The 19,738-nt window shown below is 37.9% G+C and overlaps 1 protein-coding gene across 3 annotated transcripts in view; it reads left to right on the top strand.

Moving 5' to 3' along the window:
- The first annotated feature begins 4,517 nt into the window (after positions 1-4,517).
- ankrd6b (ankyrin repeat domain 6b) overlaps positions 4,518-19,738 on the top strand; it is a 44,407-nt gene continuing 29,186 nt past the window's right edge. For all 3 annotated transcript variants that reach the window (XM_059356295.1, XM_059356296.1, XM_059356293.1), the window contains exon 1: positions 4,518-4,682. The gene's annotated coding sequence lies outside the window, so the exon portion shown is untranslated. The remainder of the gene's footprint in view (positions 4,683-19,738) is intronic.

Raw genomic sequence — 19,738 nt, 5'->3', positions numbered from 1 at the left:
AAGTGAACACTCCATGCAAGGAGCAATGTGCCTTGCTCAATGGCACTTCAGTCCTTGACCCGTCAGTACCGGGATTGGAACCGGCGACCAGTAACAAGCCCGATTCCTAACCTGTAGGCCGAGCACTGCCCCGTATAACAATATATTCAATGGTGCATAACTCAAAATAACTGGGTATCATGAGTGCATAGCTTATACTGGTTAACAGCTAGTTAGCTGTTGTGGAGTCTGATGGCAGTGGGGACGAATGAGTTCTTGAGCCTGGTTGTCCTGCAGTTCACACTTCTCTACCTCCGGCCGGAGGGCAGAAGTGTGAATACAAAAACACAAAACTCAAGAATCTAAGCAGAAGGTTATGGGGTAATATGGGATCACATTCCAGCTCTGGAACTTGAAACAAGAGAAATGAAACGTCTTCAGTGCTTTTGGTGAGTAGCTCTCTGCTGCACATCAAAGGTCAGAGCCAATGAAGTGGGCAAGAAAAGCACTTTTACCTCAGCAAGGTGAGTGTGACTGAAATAAAGCCTTTGACATAAGCTGACAAATCAGGTCCAGGTTGGAAGAATACACCAATCATGTTTCAGTGATCGAACTACCAGAGAGGTCTTTCCTGGGTTCCTCCATCACTGAGCGAACGAAAGCTATTATTCTTAGTTTTTCATTGAAAAAAAAAAATGCTGCAAGCTAATGATACAATTTTTAGACGAGTCATGGAGATTAGTGAGAAATCTCATGCTTGGGACAATTTCTGTGAGGTAGTTAGTGCGGTAGACGACAGCAGCATTGGCTACGTGAAGTGCAATTCCTGTGATAAGCACGAGCGTGAGATCCATAAGACGTGTATTTAATAGCGGCGGGGCGGGATGGGGCGGGTTGTGAAAATAAATGAGGTTGTGCGGGCGGGATGGAGCAGGTCAAATTATTAAACAAATGCAGGACCCACGGGTTGGAAAAAACCTGACTCATGCATCACTAATGGAGATCATATTTTGAACATTTATAAAAATACACAAATAATGTTGTCTAATGTATCTACGCTTACAGTGTTAGCATATCTTTTTACAAATTATATAAAGATTTGTCACATAAATTACAAACACAATTAACTGCAATATTATTATTACTTAATATCTCTTATTTAGAACACATAAAATAATGTATTTATATGAAACATATGTGATTGGTGGTATATAAAAAAATATATCTTCTTTAAGCACAATTAAAGTAGTGACTTTGCTCAGCTCTGTGAAACCTGAAACCTGCTCATTGTGACTTTAATTTGGTGTCTTGAGAACCACTTGCTTCTGTTTATCATAAAAGACTTAACCTGGAATTGCTGCAACTTTATCCTTGGTACTTAGGAGTTGGTCAGTACATCACTGAAATCCACATTAAATCAATAGTGTTTTTAAAAATGATCAAATCAAACTTCTCATCGATTGCAATAAGATAGTTTAAAAGTCTGTAAGTACAGCAGATCTCAGACCCTGTAGATTTTTCAACTTTACACAGTGTTAAAGAAAAAAATCAAGAAGAGTACACTGTGAATTTGACAGGCACTGTATTTGTACAACTGAGCACAGCAGCCTGAATCTGCATTTATTCTCACATGCACTTATCCTGAAGTCCCACTCAACAGTGGGAACCACCTTATATGTGTGAGCCCGTAGTTCTTTGAATTGCGGATAGATCAGAACAAGCCCTTAGGTTAGTGTAACACAATTTGGATCAGCTCCCATTCCTGTGACTCAGTGGCTGAGACAATGATGTTTCTAACTACCTGAAGAAAGTGTGTTAGTGTCGGCAGAAGACTCACTAAAGAAACATGAACTGACAGTTACACTGCGTTCAATCCGTGCTTCTCCAATATCTAGTTCCATTCTTTGGAAATATTCTCTTAGGTTGACAGCAGATGAAGAAGAGCACAAAGAGAAGTGGGGTGACACATCCAGGTTGCTGCAGACACTCCCTTTTCTGCAGGACAGGACCATGGCTGGTGTCCATGGCTTGGGGGCCAGTAGTGTAGATGGAGAAAAGGTGAGACAGAGTCACAGGACAGGGACTTGCTATGATGTCACCATCCTAGAATAAAGAAGACGTTTTACAATTACTCTGTCCGACAGTTTTGGCACAAGCAGAGTGTGAAATACCAATAGCTGACATTAGTGTTGCCTGTCCACTAGCACAAACAATAACATCAAACTGAGCAATGTATATATAGTATACATTCACAGCCGTATTCCTTCCCTTAAGGACCAACTAAGGGATTTTATTATCTTGCATTTCAGGGACATTCAGTGTCCCATTACAGCCTAAATGCCCGGGGCGTTTCAGCTCTTGTAAGAGTTGACATATGGGAACTGAATGCTTGTATGTTTTGCATCCATGTATCTTGTGTTCAGTCTGTTTGGAAATCAAAACACGGATAACGAAAAGTGACCTGTTTTTTCAATAATCAACTTTTCATTTACATTATACATTATACAAAAATCCCACTTTTCTCTTTTTTCAAACACAATGCACGGTGAGGATATCAAGTATGAGAAAAAGAGCCTGAATGTTGATTTTGAAAATTTACATTTTGCAATTTAGTGGTCATGTGGTTACAATTCTATGACCCCGAGGTTCCCGCAGCCGCGTAATGTCTAGTATATTTCTGTTCGTCTCATTTCCCATTTTATGTTAAGGGAGACATGGAAAATAAAAATGAGAAATGAAAATCAATTCATACTTTACAGGCATGTTTTGAAGAAAGCATTCCATTTTTACTTGAAAAAAATAAAATAAAATAAAAAAATACAACATGAAATCAAACTTGTTTTTTCGTTTTTCGTGTTTTGATTTCCAAACAGATATGGATTGAACGGAAGATTCAAGGATTGTTTTGTCATCAAATGTACAAACAGAACCAATAACTTTCAGCTCATAGCTTCAGTACAACTTTCTTGCTTACAACAATTTTTACTATAGCCTTATTAACCAGGAAAACCCTTGTTGGACCACAACCCCCATCTGAGTGTGTTTCATCCAGAAACCCATATAGTGGGTTGCAGGATCATTATTTTCTTATTGTGCTTACTTTCTGCTGTGGAAAAGTAAAAAGTAGATTTGCGACTCACAACCTGTAACTGCCAGATGGACTGCTTAGCCTGTTGAATAATGTCTGTTGTAGCTCTGGAGGAGCTTTGAACAAGTCTGGGAAAATAACCGTGATGATGTCATCAGGTCATCAGGGGTTATCTGAGCCAAGGCAGGGAGACTACAAATTTCCAAAGTAAAGTGTATGTTACAAACTTAAGGGGTGGTTTTTAAACATATCAGCTGTGTCCAAAATTCACACTAAACACTTAACTTAGGTTCTCTGTTTGTAGTGTGCACTAGAAAAGTGACTAATTTAAGTATATTCAAAAACATCACTATAAGGATAAAATGTAACTGGGTGTAAGACTACAGAACAAACAAAAAATAGTCCAACATTTTTTGGAGAACATTTAGCTTTCCCTTTAAGTTTAATTGGCTGTGGCACTGTGACATTGGCTGAGTATTCTGATCAGTGTATGTATTAAAGGATAGCATCTAATTTTAATAGAAAGGCTTTTTGAATGCTTACTGCAAAAAAAATAAACCAGTATAGTGTAGATTGTGTAAAATGTTGATCCGTGCACTTGCATGATGGTAAATATGGGATCCAGTAATGTTTGTTTGTTTTTATCTTGACCCATAATTACTAAAAACTCAAACTCTGCAGAATCATTTTTTATCATTCTTAAAACCTGTCTTTTGCAAGTTCCCAATTTTTATGGAACTACAATGTTTAATCACTGCAATATCCCCTTCCGTCATTAGCTGTTTAAATCAAATGTTATGTAGTCTTTGTTAGGCCATTTTATTTATTATATTTTATCATTTTTAGATTTATATACATGTTTACTTGCCAAAATCGACTATACACTTCATTATGAATGTATTGGGCTATAAATGCTTGTTTCACCTGTCTAATGGCTGGTACAGCAACTACATTGCTTGTAGAACACAGAAGAAGGAAACCTGCATCTGGGGCAAAGTCCTACTCAGTTTTGGGGCCAAAGGTTAAAAGGGGGAATAGTTTTGGACCGGAAATCAGCTGTTGCTGAGCTTTGTCTTCTTCCTCTCATTTCTACGGAGCCCCTCTGATGTCATGGTCAAAAATGTTTTAATTGTGGCCACAAAATACTAATTCGTGGCCATTAAATACTAATTTGTCGCCACGAAATATTAATTCTTGGCCACGAAATAAGTATAACGTACGCACGAAATACTAATTTGTAACCACGAATTAGGTAGCCTATAATGTGTGCATGAAATACTAATACTATTAATTAACAAATTAATATTTTGTGGCCACGAATTAGTATTTCGTGCGCACGTTACAGCTATATTGTGTGGCCACAATTTATTTATTTTTTGACCATGTCAAAAAAAAATGTTTGGCATTTCACTGTATTGACAGAGTATGTCAGCGTGTCTGTTGACATGCAAATTGGACAGAGAGGGAGGCGGCAGCGGCGGGGAGCGACGACAGAAACCACCGTGTGTTTTCACTTTATACCTCCCTCCCAAACAACGTGCACTTCACAAGACTATCGGACTAGCTAACACCGTCTCCGTACCAGTCAACGCTGGCGTGACAAACTGCTTTCGAGGTTAGTGCCTTTTCTTAATATTTATTTTCATGCTTTGTCCAAAATATCAGGGTTTGCATGGCTTGTTTTCGACTGCGTAAAGTGGACGTCACGAGCTCAGCTTCGGGACTCACTGTGCTGACTTCTATTATGTTCCGACTCAGAAACAAATCACTGCAATGTTCACATCATTGAGGCTAGTTAGCTCCCACACTAACTTTGGGTAACTTATCATTATTTTGTCCTTCTCTGGTAAATTTATTGCGACTTCATAAAAAACGGCACTCTCTCTGAAGTGCCTTTTCTTTACTCCCTTACTCCAAGACACGGCAGAGGCTACCTACTATCATGAAAACCTGTTAGACTTTCTGCTAACTAACGTCAAATGCTGAGTTTACAGGGACTTCAGTTTACTTAAGGTTTTGCTTTTAAACTTGGGGTGCGTCTATTTGACCTCCTAATGGTTAGGAACCCCTGTAGTCCAGTGGGTTGTCATATAAATTACAGACTATATATATTATTATAGACTATATCAGGCATATATATACATATAGTTATTATCTAAGTTTGAAAAGCTACTGTATTTACAGTATTTGTCTTTAGTGCTCGCTATTGAATAACCTTGCCGAGATATCTCCTTACTGTTCTCATTCCAGTAACATAATTCTTCAATAGATAGATAGACACTTTCTTTATCCCGAGGGAAGGGAGTTACAGTAGGGAGTTACTGTTGTTACAAAATACTATTCTTGCAATTCTGTCTTATTCTAATTCTTAAATGTAAACTATTCTAAGGGCTTTGATCTGGATTCAGATAGGTTTAGTGCATGTGAAAGATATCTGAAAACAAGAATAAATTAAGTAATTAAAAATGAATCATGACACTGGGTAGGCCTGCACAATATCTCCTGCTGTATTTGATGCAAATTAGGCTACAGCCCCTGGAAAAAAAATAACAAGAAAATGTGAAATAAAGTAGGCTTATGTGAAATCCTCTCTGCAGCATGGAACCTAGCATTTGGCTTAACCTAAATATTTAAGTCTATAAGGGTTCAAATTGAGGGTACTTAACAGTTCAAGATATGAGCTTATTAGGAAAGGCTCGGCAGTAATGTGTTATAATGATAATACCTCAGCACAATACAGCAACTTACACCCAGAGGGCAGAAGAAGTGGTTGTTGTGAGCTGTAGTAGCCTGATCTTGATGGAGTGCTACTTCCTTTGAATGAGATTTGTTTATAAGGGTTTTTAATGTCTTCAGGCAAAATCAGGATCAGTAGATCCTGGAGGGATACACACAGTAATGAGAACTCTTTTCATTTTCATGTGGCTTTCTACATTTGACTCACAGTAATATAACGGTTGAGTTTTCACTTTCTGTTTTCTGACTCTTATTAGAATTACAAAAACCGAAAACTGCCTAAAACAAAACACCCTCTGGTTCTAAGAGGTTCTACAGTATTTGATGGACCTCCCTGCCTGGTAAATGCCCAAATATTTCAAAACACCTAATTTGTATCAATCTGATGTAAATCTGTAGACCCAACCCAGCTGAGTTAAGGCTTCTATGTGAAGTGACTACTGTGGAGCAGTGTTTTCAAGGGTGGGTCCCTGATTGTAACAAAGTGCCAACAGAGGCAGGGAAGAACACTGCTAACAAGCAAACATTGATGTAAACAATTAGTGTTTTTGTCTAAAAAAAATAATAAAAAAAAATGCACTTAACACTTTTTTTTCAAGGACAGACACTATTTTTTTAGAAACAGTAAACATAACCATAACTTTAAAAAAACATAACAAAACAAACATACATGATGCTGTATCGATTCTCAAAAACACTCTATGGGATGGATGCAAACGCAGATCCCACGGTTCTGATTGTAGACGAATAGTAACGTTTTTTCTCAGATTTTATGCATATGTTGGTGTGTTTTTCTTAAATCAAATTTAAAAAACACCACAACACTATATATTGCCTTGCTGATAGTATTGAAATATATTGGCTTGTATTGAGACATAACCCTTGTGTCATGATAGGTAACATATCGCCAGATTCTTGCCCATACATTACTCAGCCCTCGTGCTGAGTAAATCGACTTTGATATTAAATCAGTAAGTTGCCCCTCTTAAACAAGACAACAACCGAACTTCCTACAGCAACAGAAACAGCTCAGTGAAATGATGGTGCTATTTTCCTGGTGTCAAAAAGCTACTGAATTCAAGTTCGATTAAGTCAAACTGATGATTCTTTTATTTATTTTATTTCTACTCGGCTGTTTGGTGCAAAGCCTATTTCCAATTTTTTTAATTTTCCTGAAAGCAAACTGTTTGAGTAATAGATGACCCTCCATAAACTGAGATCATTTAACAAATCTTTATTTTATAAAAACCTTTATAAACTCATGAACAATGTAAATTGGAAATGGAACATTCAGCCTGAATACAGCGACGTGTGGTCTTGCTCTGTGAATGCACCCACGCAGTTAGAGTACAAGCAGCCTTACACGTCTGTCCGTCTGCTCATCTCCCTGGGGAGCTGATTAGCACGGCACAGTGCAGGCGAGGTCAGAGGTCACCAGGTGTATAATGGGCACATAATGAGCCTTAATGGGCCACAGGGTGGGGGGAAGGGGCATTTTGCAGGCTCCAGAAACTAGATACTGTATGAGAGGCGATTATTTGATTTGTCTGTCAGATGGTGAGATGATGGCTATTGTGAGCAAAGTGCAAGTAAAGATGCTGAGCCCTGCCAATTCCCATGATGCTTTGCAAGTGAAAATCAATGTACTGTGCCGATTGACCATTATAAAATATGAGATCTATGATATTAATGTAATGTTTTAAGGAGATAATATCACTTCAGATTTACACATTAGAATTATAAACCCAGTCTCAGGTGTCAGTATAATAGGATAGATCCTGGATTAGTACATTGTTTGTCATAGCACTGCTTCCTAGTGAGGCACTGGAGGTGCAAGTGAATAGCTCTGTGGCAAATGAAAAGGAGCTTTCTTTAGTCTTTTGCCTTGCAGGGACTCTAAATCCCACTTAACCCTTTATTGGTAGCTTGAAACAATGAACTCCACGGCCATGCACAGCCTCTTGCTCTTTCTCTCTGCATCTGCTGAATTCTCCCAGGCCAGAGGATTAAAAAAGTGGGGGAAATGTTGGTGTACGGTCGTTTTTTCAGGACCAATGTGAAAAGAGACAAAAGACTGGTGCTGCAGAATAGAGCCTGTACTCTGTGTGTGTGTGTGTGTGTGTGTGTGTGTGTGTGTGTGTGTGTGTGTGTGTGTGTGTGTGTGTGTGTGTGTTTGTGTGTGTGTGTGAGTGAGTGAGTGAGGAGGTTTGAATGCTGTGCTCTACAGCTGACACTGTCTCCAGCTGGAGATGCGGCACCCCGGGAAGCTAAACCTCCTCCTCCTCCTCGCTCTAATTTTTGGGCGTATGTAGAGCAAGTCAGTGTAGGAGAGAAACAGAGAAAGACACCATCAGTAATGTTTGTCTGCCTGATTGCTGCAGTCATCAGTTTCTAGATCAGTTTATCTAGATGATTTAAACCAGGGACAGCCTGATTATCAGGACTAAGATAAATTTAGTTGTTTTGCAAGGTGATTACCAAAACGGAACAGAAAAACACATATCTGTCACACAAAATTGTTATTGGCTAGTTTGACCTTTTTGGGCCTCAAAAGGGTATTTAAATAAAACCCAGATTAACATAAATTAAGCAGAATGTGATAATTTGCTGATCCTTTTTTACATAATTGAATTGAAAACTTTACAAAGAAAATATTTTTTATGTTAAAACTTTTGTTTTTTGTAAATGCACTCTGAATTCTGAATTTGATACATTCTGTTTTTATTTATGTTTTTCACTCTTTCACTTAACTATTTTGGAATTGGGATTGCAATACTATTATTGCAAAATTATTATAAAACATTCCTTCTGTATATTACTGCAGATAGGAACAAATCTATGAAAATGAAAGCCAAATTGTAATAAACTAATTATACTTTAAGAGATGGGAGGGACCATGTGATTTTCTACACTTAAATGTGGTCCTATGGTGGTGTTGCGGTAATGCATTAGTTAGACCATGGGTGGTGAACTCATTGAAAGGGTAGGGGCATCTCTCAGAGGAGCACAACAGGCCTTTTCTGCTCAGTGCTCCTGGACAATAAAGGAAGACCCAGGAGGTGATTATGGCTACCAGACTGGCAAGGCTCTTCAAACTCAGAAGCATTTGGGAGGGTCTTCTTCTTTGAAGTTTAGTCCTGTCACAGTGCAAAACATGCCTATTTATAATCCGTGAGATTGTTTGTGGTGATGCTTAGATACTTACCAAACATCTCTCCAGCCTCCATTTTAATTTAACGGACGGAGATAGTTACAGTTTATACAGTAAAGTTTATTTTCAGTGATTTACCAGACTAAAGCTACATTTCCTTAATGGATGAAGAAGTGATGAATCTGACTGAAAAGGGCCTTTTGGCTTTAATGTGACAGAACAAAACACAGAGGCCAGCAACTGAAGATGAAAAATAAAAAAGACATTGAGGCATGAATGTAAGCTCACATTCTGATCCAGTTGTAATTTGTTTGGAAGGTGAAATACAGTATATTTTATATTTTAGGCATCAACTCAGATCTTTGCACCACAGCATCTACTGGCTGTATTTACCTTTTTTAACATATGTAGATAAAACCGGTTCTGACTGCCTACACAGCCTATTAAAACATTCTGCAGCTACTGCACCTCAGAAATATAATATCCATAGCGTACTTCATGTAATCATCAATATAATCATCAATATTATAGGAATCATGTTCCATTAGTCATTTATCTTGCATGTCATTTAAACTGAAATTCTGCATTTCAGTTGGTGATGCTATTTAAGATTTTATCAGAACTTTTTGGCGTAATTCTGAGAAAGTAGTCCCATTTTAACACAAGTTTGAGTTAAATTACTGTTTTGCAGAGTGTACAGTACTGGAGCTATTCTTAGTCTTTTCAACAGCTTTCTGCAGATGGAGAGAAATCAAATGACAGGACAGCAATGAATTGACATGTAGAACTTCCCTAATGCTTACGACAAGAATCCAGAACTGTGACTTCTGAGACTGAGCTTTCTGTCCTTTAGCTGGTTTTGTGCAGGCACTTTGATAAGATGTTCTTATTGTATACCAGGCGCGCCTAAACACCACCACACATAATCACCCTGACCATGAGAATGCCCTTAGTTCCCCAGGGAACATTTTGCTTCGCAAGGCCAATGTAACACTTCTTTTAATAGTAAAATGTTACTAGAAAAACTAGAAAATGCCTCTTTTTTCTCTCCAAAACTTCACTTATTTCTTACTTTCCTAGGTTGAAGTCAAAATAGTGTGAAGGCACAACATTACAGCAGAGTTGCACTAAAAGGCATGACATGTAATTATTATTAGGCTTATGTTTATGTTGACTTCTGTACTATTTATATAGATCTAATGTGGCTCAGCTGTCACATGGATGATAGATTTCTTCTTTCAATCAGTGACCTGAGGATTAGCCAACAGTTCAGCAGCCCTCCATTTCTCTACACAAAATGCACAAATGTTTGGCAGTGATTAAACCAATATATAGGTGTAAATATTTGTCTGGTTCTCTCTGGGGTATTTGTGTCCTGTTTTGCCCACCATGGCTGCTTCAGTCAGTACACAACCTCTGTCCCTCACTGTTGTACTGAGCTAGCACTGAAATAGATCTTGGGATTAATGAGTGGGTCAAAGTATTGTTTTAATCTGGTTTTGGCTCTCTGTCCCTGACTGGTGCGGGAAAGACAGATGGTGGACTTTTGAGTGAAATCCGAGGGTGGAGGGAGGGTTTGAGTGGACTTTTCTTTCTGATTACACATTTCACACACCATATAGATAAGCCACTGATCCATCACATCTACAGAGCAAGGGGTAAAGCCCTCCTGCTGGGCAAATAGCTGCACTGTTAAGAGCAGTCGAGAGGAAGCTGTTTGAATCCGTTACTGTGTTGTTGGTCCTCTGCAGTCAGATTCAGTAGTTTAGTTTTTACTAATGTGATGAGAGGAATCACCTGCAACTCTCCAACCAGAAGGGTGGATTTGCACAAAAACAGAAGCCTGATTTTCAGCACTCTGTTGCCGAGCGACTGGATTTATCAAGCATCTCAGACCCTGTTGCACTTGGTTTTAAATGCAATCAGATCACAAGTGGAAAGATGAGACACATCGCAGTTTACACCTATTTGTATCATGCATCTTCTAGGGTGTTCAGCCACACATTTATTATATGCAGATAAAACCTTGTGTAACTCAATTTCAACTGTTTCCAGTGCTTACTAAGAAGATGTTGGCCTGCATGTTGTATGCATCAGGGCACATCAGTGTTTACACTACAAAATATATGTGGTCAAATGCATTCTAGATGGGGTCAATGTACCTTGGACTCTATTTATACTTGTATTTAGCGCTGACAACTTGTGATCCGATCGCCCAAGACACATTTTTAAGCCATAGTGTAAACAGGGTCTCAGAATCAGTCCTGATTTTTGCTGAGAGTTAGGACCAAATACACTATTATGAAGCTTACACTGACAAGATGATCATGATGCATTATACTTTTTTAGTACAGTCTATATTATGTTATTCAATTATGTGTAAGTAATTATTTAATTTATTTGAGTGAATGAAATAATTGAAGTATTTGTATAGGCACACAGGTAACTTAAGAGGGCTCAATAAATGCAAAGGTATCAGGGATATAATGGTACACAGAAGGCACAATTCAGTTCATACCCCAGTGCCATGGTGTGTGAATTCTGTACAGCAGGAAAAAAATGAAATACATAAGGATCCTTTTGTCCATTTAATTTGAACCAACAGTACTGCAAATTTCAAAGACGAAATCCTCTTGCTGGTTAGCATGTTCAGTGTGTTTTCATTCACTGCTGCGTTTGGTTGCAAGCACCGGACCATTACTGCTGTGACCATGACATTTTTGCCACAAATACATGACCCATTTTTACATTATTTAAAAATATGTGATTAAGATTAGGCATTGGTATGATTCACAGACTCACAGGGCTTTAAAAAAAAGTCTGTTTGTTTTATAGCCTATAGTGCCACATCGTGCACATACAGCACATGTTGAAGATTCTCTCATTTACTGTAGTCTTATCATCTCCCCCACTTTCCAGTTCAACCTTCAGCTACACCTGTTGCATGTCCCTTACATGCAAGGAGCATTTGATATTTCTATAATGTCAGTCTGCTTATATATCTTAAATAAATAAATATTTTATTTTGCCGGTTGTAATTAAAGCTGGGGTACGCGGTTTGTTTTTTGCATCATTGGACAAAAATTACATATTGTAATTCATTCATTCAACTAATTTTAACCAATTTGATTCCTCTTTGTACTGTACTGCACTATAGATACATGGATGGATGACAATAAAATATTTCTTATCTCAGAGTTTAGCCTTAAATTAGTCCTTCATGTTTATGTAGCTAACCAGAGTATAGGGATGATTTAAATGAGTGACAAGGTTACTTTGAAGTGTGTGCACATGCCTGTTCGTGCTCATATGGACGGAGGCTTAAGACAGAGAAGGAGAGATGCAGGGGGAGAGCTGTATTTTATAGATCTGTATTGTATAGAGGAGGTATTTCCTAAGTCAGGAAAGTTGGTGAAATAATGTCGTTTGTTGAAAAATGGGTCACTCTGAGAATTTTTGGTGATTAGGAGTGATTTGATGAGATTCTTAATTTTTTTCATTTTCTGTTTAGCAGAGGTGGTGGATCTTGACTCATTGTTAGTTGACGAGGATGTAAACAAAAGCTGCACTCATTTAATATCCAGCATTTGCTGTGTACAATAACTCTTTCGCTGTTTCCCCCTGTGAACAGCAAAAAAGTCACGTTTTATGACATTTAAGTCTATTCATGTGTTAGTGTATTTGTTGTCTATTCAGGATGTTAGATTGTTGATGGTTGGTACGTGAGGACACCGACCTCTGGTACACTTGCTGCTCTGTGACTTTATGTAATTACACGTTGCAGCTAAATATATCAGCCGTGTTTAAATAGTTAATTTAATTTGGACTGCTGTAGTTCATGATAATAGTTATAGCAAAGAGTGAAGTCCTGAAAAATAATAGTAAATGCAATGCATTTATGCATTTATGTGCCGCCATATGTTACTACTCGTGGGTTTTTTTTTTTGTATTAATCAGCAAATGGATAAGACAGTACTGTTTGCTGTAGTTAAACTTTAGTTGTTTCTGGTCTCTTCCTTCGGGACAGCTTTTCTCATGTCTGTGTACGTATCTTCATGAAGTCTGTATATTTAAACAACTCAGGATTAAAACATTTGTCTTTTCTCAAATTGAAATCTTTTTAGCTTGACATGTCTTTGACAGATTTTATGGCACCCAGAGTCCATTCTGTGCGTCATACTTATGTACGCTGTGTTTTATCATTTTTTATTATACATTTAATGTGATCACAACTGCAACTAATATAAAATAATAATAATAAATATCAGTTATCATCATAAGAATTTCCCAGAGCCCATGGTCACTAGCTTTGTTGAACCAACTCAAAAATATTACATAGCCATTTAGCAGCCTATGCACATACTTATAGAACTAGAGTTACATCATACCTTCTATTTTCTTTGAAAATGTTTTGCAAGAAAACACATCTATATTTCTATATATATAAGATATGAAATGTGCTGTAGTGAGTGGCTGGACGAGTTAAGATACAGTATCTGTGTGTTAACAGCTCATGCAGAAAACCATGGGGACTGTATAGTAACGCAGGCATGCTCTATGGAGCTGTGAGTGCTCATATAAACAGTTGGAAGCGATGACCCACATAATAGAAAATGTACTGCAGGCAGTGTTGTTGCTCAGAACGCTGCAGTTAATTTTAGTACATTCATGCTTCATTACACAAAGGTAATACAGATTACTTTTTCATGTTTTCATCCTCACAGTGCAGTGAATGTTAAATTTGTATCAAGCTGTATCTGTATGCTTTGACCCCTTGCAGACTTTTTGTTCCCGGGTGTCTGAGAACATGCAGCTAATTACCTCTTAGAGGGATTTTTTTTTTTACATTTCTATAAACAACAACTGTTTCAAAGCTGGTGTTTTAAGTGTGAAGAGTGCTTCATTATTTATGATGAGCAAAAAACATATCTTTCTGGGAGGGGGAAGTAGTCTAAGCCTAAATTATTGTGCTAGTAGTACTTCTGCAGGGAACACTTTATTTGAAGGGGTGTGCATAAAACTAATATGGTCAATTATGATACTTTTTAGTAAGTTTTTTCTTTGTTATGAGTTGACATGAACCAAGACAACATACCTGTTATAAACATGTCATAGCAGGCCTAACTATCAAACTTAAAGAAACTATTTAGCTTAATGTGTTATCATTACATTAAACTATCATATGTGTTTGATTTTGACATTGGCTCTCATGAATATTTTTCTTGAAAAGTAAAGTAGAAATTTTGACTTGTTTTTAAAATATCACAAATGAATGAGTGAGGTGCACTACCAACGGGTAAAAACCCATAACGTTTTATAAGACGTCTACAGACTTGAGATATCAGCAGTAACAAAACTGTGGGATCCTGACACCCAATATATTTAACAGTAACTTACTGTATGTATGCAGTGCATTTTGTCACAGAGTCATATAGTCAGTGTTAGTTTTAGGTTTACTACATTTCTTTAAGTTAAGCTATAGCATCTTGAGTTGTAGTAGAATGTGGATAATTTGGGAGCTATGCAATATATCTGTTTGCAAATGATTTTTCCTGCAACCTCATAGCCAACATCAGCCTGGCAATGACAACATGTCTCGAAGCCACTGACACTAACAATTTACCAAGCTAGCAACTGTTAATGCAAGAAGCATTGTTAATGCAGGAATCGCTAATGCCTAATGAACATTGGGAATATCAACATTTTCCTCACGACATTATATACCATAAAACTACAAAGAAAAACTCTACACAACTAAAATTACAATATATTGACCTATCATACACCTAAAAACTAACAACTATGGCCTCTGTGATTTTCTGAAAATGTCAGTATTCAAGTCACTACTCATGAACATAGAGCTTTTACATATTTTCCACTTCCAACATCATGAATACAACAAAAGGATGCCATTCATATGGGCTCATCTCGTGCCGAGTTTGAAGGCACCAATAGACAGTCTTTGGTCAGGGATACGGATAAGTGTTTACACTACAAAATAGCACTGAATGTGTGTCACGTCTGTATGCAATGTGAGTGGTTTAGCTGACTCTAATCTTAAGTTGTTATAATATTAGTTGTTATAATAGGGGGGTGGTAGATGAGACAAATCCTCCCACCCTCCCTAGCCAATCATTTGTAGTCTGTAATCCAAAACCTATTATCACAAGCCAATTTTTGGGAGGGGAAACAGGAAAATGCAACAGAACATTCCTCTCCTGACATGTAGGTTAAAGGATGTCGGTGCACTTTTCAAGGTATTTTTGAGGTCGGTGAATGGGTCACATCACTTCCCTGTTGGGCAATTGAGAAATCTTCACACCCACTTAAACTTTAATGAAAACGTTTCTGGTTGGGGTTTTGAATGGGCTGCTGTTGGATATGCTCACAGGTGGGCACCAGCAGTTACATTCCTGGCATACTTTGGATATCAACTGCTGCCCAAGGCCTTAAAGGATGCACAGTTGCCTTCTGGCTTATCAGTTGACAGCTACCAAGGGACACTGACTTCAGCGCTGCTTTGTGAGCATGAAGAAGAAAATACACCATGTGTGTCACTGACTCAGCATTATTCATCACTTGAACACTGTTTTGAACAGTGTAATTCAGGGCTGTCATAGTGTTGTGGTAATTTGACTCAGCCGGCACACTCGCTGTGGAAAACTTCTGAAACTTCATCGCACCAAAAAATCTGTTTGTGTTGCTGTGTCAGTCCTCATATTACATAATGCGAGGTTCAATTTTACTTTTTTTCCCCCGTCCAAGGTCAGAAATCTACTTGCCTAAAGTACATTTTTACGCTTATATAATTGTTTTATTATTTATAACAACAGACTAAAATGAATTGTCATATTTCATCTTTATTTAGGTAAATGAAACATAACAAGGACAGTGTGTCATTAATGCAAAGCAATGTCAATTCTTGCATATCAAAAATTGTATCAGACAAATTCTACATTTAGGGATATGGGACAAGGGCATATGCTGGATTTTATCGCTGCAATAAATATCATTTCAAGGGTTCGCTACATGCCTTTTTAGAAAAATTACATATATTTTTTAAGTATCATAACTTTGCTCTGTTGGATGAATTGTCCTCACCAAGTTGATTGTAAAGATCTGGGAACATTCCAGCATCTCGAAAAGTAAATCTGACATTCTAGAAACACAAGCTGTCAGACAGGTTGTAAACAAGCCAAATATTATACAGATTACTGAAACCACTCTATGGAGGTCAAACTAATATGTGAGTTTCACCCACACCAAAACTCAAGCTCAACAGCAGTTATTACTGGGTATACCCTGTTTCATGTGTTTGAGACTTCAAACCTTCTCATGCCAAGTTGCAGTCAGAAGTCCAAACATTTGAGAATGGGAAGGAGCACATCATTTGCCTCTGGGACATTGTTAAACAGTGTTTTTGCTTACAGCAGCACAGTCAGGCTCAGGTGATTGTACTTCAAGATAACTGCACACCTGTTAAGTGACATAAATGTTTTCCCCTTGTTTACGTGTATGTTGTTGTTCAGGTCATCTTATGCTCAAGTAGGCATTCTTTTTTAACAAACTGGCTCAATCTCAAAATCTCAAAAGTTTAGATTTTGTTATCGATTAATTATTGATAAATCTGCCGGTACTTAATTCACAATTTTGGAGCTGTGTGGGGTTGTGCGCCATCAAATTTTACGTTACCGAATATTTTACAGTCTGTGAATCTTAATAACCAACTCAGTTATTTCTGAAACATGCTGAAACATGATATTTTTAAATGACACAGACATTACTGCAATTACACACAGTTCAACACTTCAAATCGTGGCCGAGTGTAGTGTTAACTTGGTGCAATGGTAAGTTTAATCATCATAAGATTGCATAATGTTAGCTAACTAACACTTTGAAGCTTTATTTTACAAACACAGACATCTTTTGATTCCAAGTATTAACACAATAAGTTAGAACACTTGTCTATTACTTATGACTTCAATCATCAAAGCGGTGTAATAATTTCTTCTTTCATTCGCTCCCGTTAGCATATAAGGCAGCATTATCTGGCTAATAACATAAGCTAACAAACTACTGTGAGCGCTAATAATTGCTAATAAATAAATAAAATAAAACAAGAATGCCACTCACCAAACAAACTGGAACATGGGCATCTTGTGCAGCAGTGGTACAGCTCACCACACAGCAAGTGGTGTTATTTGTCCGTTGCTTGGATTTAAAACTCCAGTGAATTGCCAGTGAATTAGCTGTGGGGCTGCAGCGTTGGTACTTTCGGTTCCGGTTCTTTTTCTTCCAGACGCTTTTCGTCACATGACCGGATGTCCTTCCATTTTCATTTTTACCTTTCGTTTTCATTTACTAGTGCAGTGCCCATAGGAAGTATGTATTCGTATAGTGGGAGATTAAGTAGATTTTTCAATTATGGCCAAATGAGGTTGAATGTGAAAGTGGGATGTACAATGAGGTGTAATACTCTTGCGTAGTGTTAATATACAAAGTGTATTGGGTAAACATAGTAATGCAACATAAGTAGTGAATAAAGCTAAATCTCTGCTTAGCATGCTAATCGCGAATAACAGAATTTGCACATTACATGCAGACTACGACAACGTCTGCAACTCCATAAAACACTTACTTTTCATAAGGTACGCACAACATCCAGCACATACACATTGAACATTGATTTACAGATGAGATGAGTCAGGCGTGGAAATCCAGAGCGAATTGGGTTACTGACCAGGTGTAGGCCTATCTCCCCTAAAAGGCGTCCGATCGGAAACAGTGCAATGCTGCAACACGTCCTACGTAAATAATGATATTTAGAAAAATTAATTCAAAATCAAGGATGCACACGTTTGTGCCATGCGCAAGCCACATCCGAAATCTTAGGTCAGTCTGACTAACGGTCAGCAAGATATGCCCTAGACACACATCCACAGACACAGACGCTTCTTGCTTTTATAGGTAGATTACCTTCCGTTTTCAATTTTTACCTTCTGTTTCCATTTGTTTACCTTCTGTTCATTTTTTTTACCTCTCACATACACAAAAAATACCTCTCACATTCACAATTTCACCTCTCACATACACACTTTTTGTGAACGTGAGAGGTATTTTTCGTGAAAGTGAGAGGTAAAATTGTTAATGTGGAAGGTAAAATTGTGTTTGTGAGAAGTACATTTTGAAGGTTAGAGGTATTTATTGTGTATGTGAGAGGAAAGAATGAATTATGGCCCATACGGCGTCTCATACAGGAAGGTCAGAGCCGGTATATCACATAGGTTATCAAGTGGACGCCTCCCATCACAGCTGTTTCTGTGAATGAAGCCTATCACACCTCAAGTAGGCGGAACAGCAAGATTCAACATGTCAGCTGTCAGAGATGCTGCTTTGACCCAAACAAGGAGGTTTTGCTGCCTGTTTTCCCACTTCACTCAGCCCCATGCAATAAATCATTGTCTAAACAAATGAAGATGCATACTACAATACACAATACTGTATTATAGTACAACCCTTGTTCCAAAATTTGGGACACTGTGTAGAATGTAAATAAAAACAGAGTCAATCAAATTTAGAATTTAAAAGAGTTAACCTTTACAAAAAACAAAAATGTATTATATTTGTATATATTTGAACTTTGTACAGTTCTAAATTGAATATGTCAAAAACGATCATCTGTTTTAATTTATGGTTAAGACAATGTCATCAGTAAACCTAGTGATTTAACAAAAGTATACACAACAGTAAGGGGCGGGATGCATTCCAGTGAGGTCAGACTTTGGCAACCAGGTTGCTGACCCCAGACTGACCCCAACTTCTCCCTCCAGGGTGATAGAAAGGGTGATAAAAGACATGAAGGTTATGGGTGTGGACCGGTCATCCTGTGCTCTTTGTATAGAAACTCTGTATAACACCAATGTTAAATCCAGGCTATTATCAGAGTTCCTGTGTCAAAACAGAATTATTATATTCAAGGCATTCAAAACACTGACTGAAAACAACATGAATAATGTGCACTAAGTTCTAAAACCGGTATCTTTACACCTGGCCAAAGATAGTTTGTCAGAGGAAAGTGTAGTGTGTAGTGTGTTGAAGTCTAATGGTTTTAATTGCAAAACAAAATATGCTATGAATGTATTATGTCCACCAGTGCATATAGTATAAAATAATACAACATTAATACAACTCCACTGCAACTATATGTTCCTCTTTGGAATTTAGGTCACTGTAATTTTGTTTTGAACATTTATCAAAAATAACTCCACTATCAATTGCGCCTTTCTTTAAGGAGGAACCACTACAGATATGAAGCAGTGTGTCTGCATGAGAAGGCAGTTGTTTTTCAGGAGCGAGCAGGTTAATAAGTATTCTCCGGGGCCTCCCCCCCTAAGCCATGTGAAAAGCAAGGGCTTGGCATTTCTTGTTCCCGGACAGAGTCCTGAGTTCCAAAAGTTTTCACAAAAGCCCCGTTGCCTAGCTGCGTGTGAGGAGCCTAGCTGCGTGTGAGAAGAGCCTCACTGTGACTGCCAGGCCTGCTTTGTGTGCGCCAGTCTCTGACTGAACAGGATCTTCTGGAGAATCGACAGGAATGCAGTAGGGGAGTGATTTACCCCCTTGTTTAATCTTATTCAGTTTTCAGCTGGCAGGAGGGAACCACTGAAATGTTTCCATAGTGCATTAGCACCCTTTTCAGCTCAAGTGAAATGACCTCCAATTGTGAGGTTTGTCATGCATTCTTGGACATTCCACTTTGTGTGGTCCAATTTCAAATTTTTGGAATG

This window comes from Centropristis striata, chromosome 18 (assembly GCF_030273125.1).
Source record: "Centropristis striata isolate RG_2023a ecotype Rhode Island chromosome 18, C.striata_1.0, whole genome shotgun sequence".
NCBI classification, from domain to species: domain Eukaryota; kingdom Metazoa; phylum Chordata; class Actinopteri; order Perciformes; family Serranidae; genus Centropristis; species Centropristis striata.
Note: the sequence above shows the minus strand (reverse complement) of the source record. Positions and strands in the feature narration are given on the sequence as shown.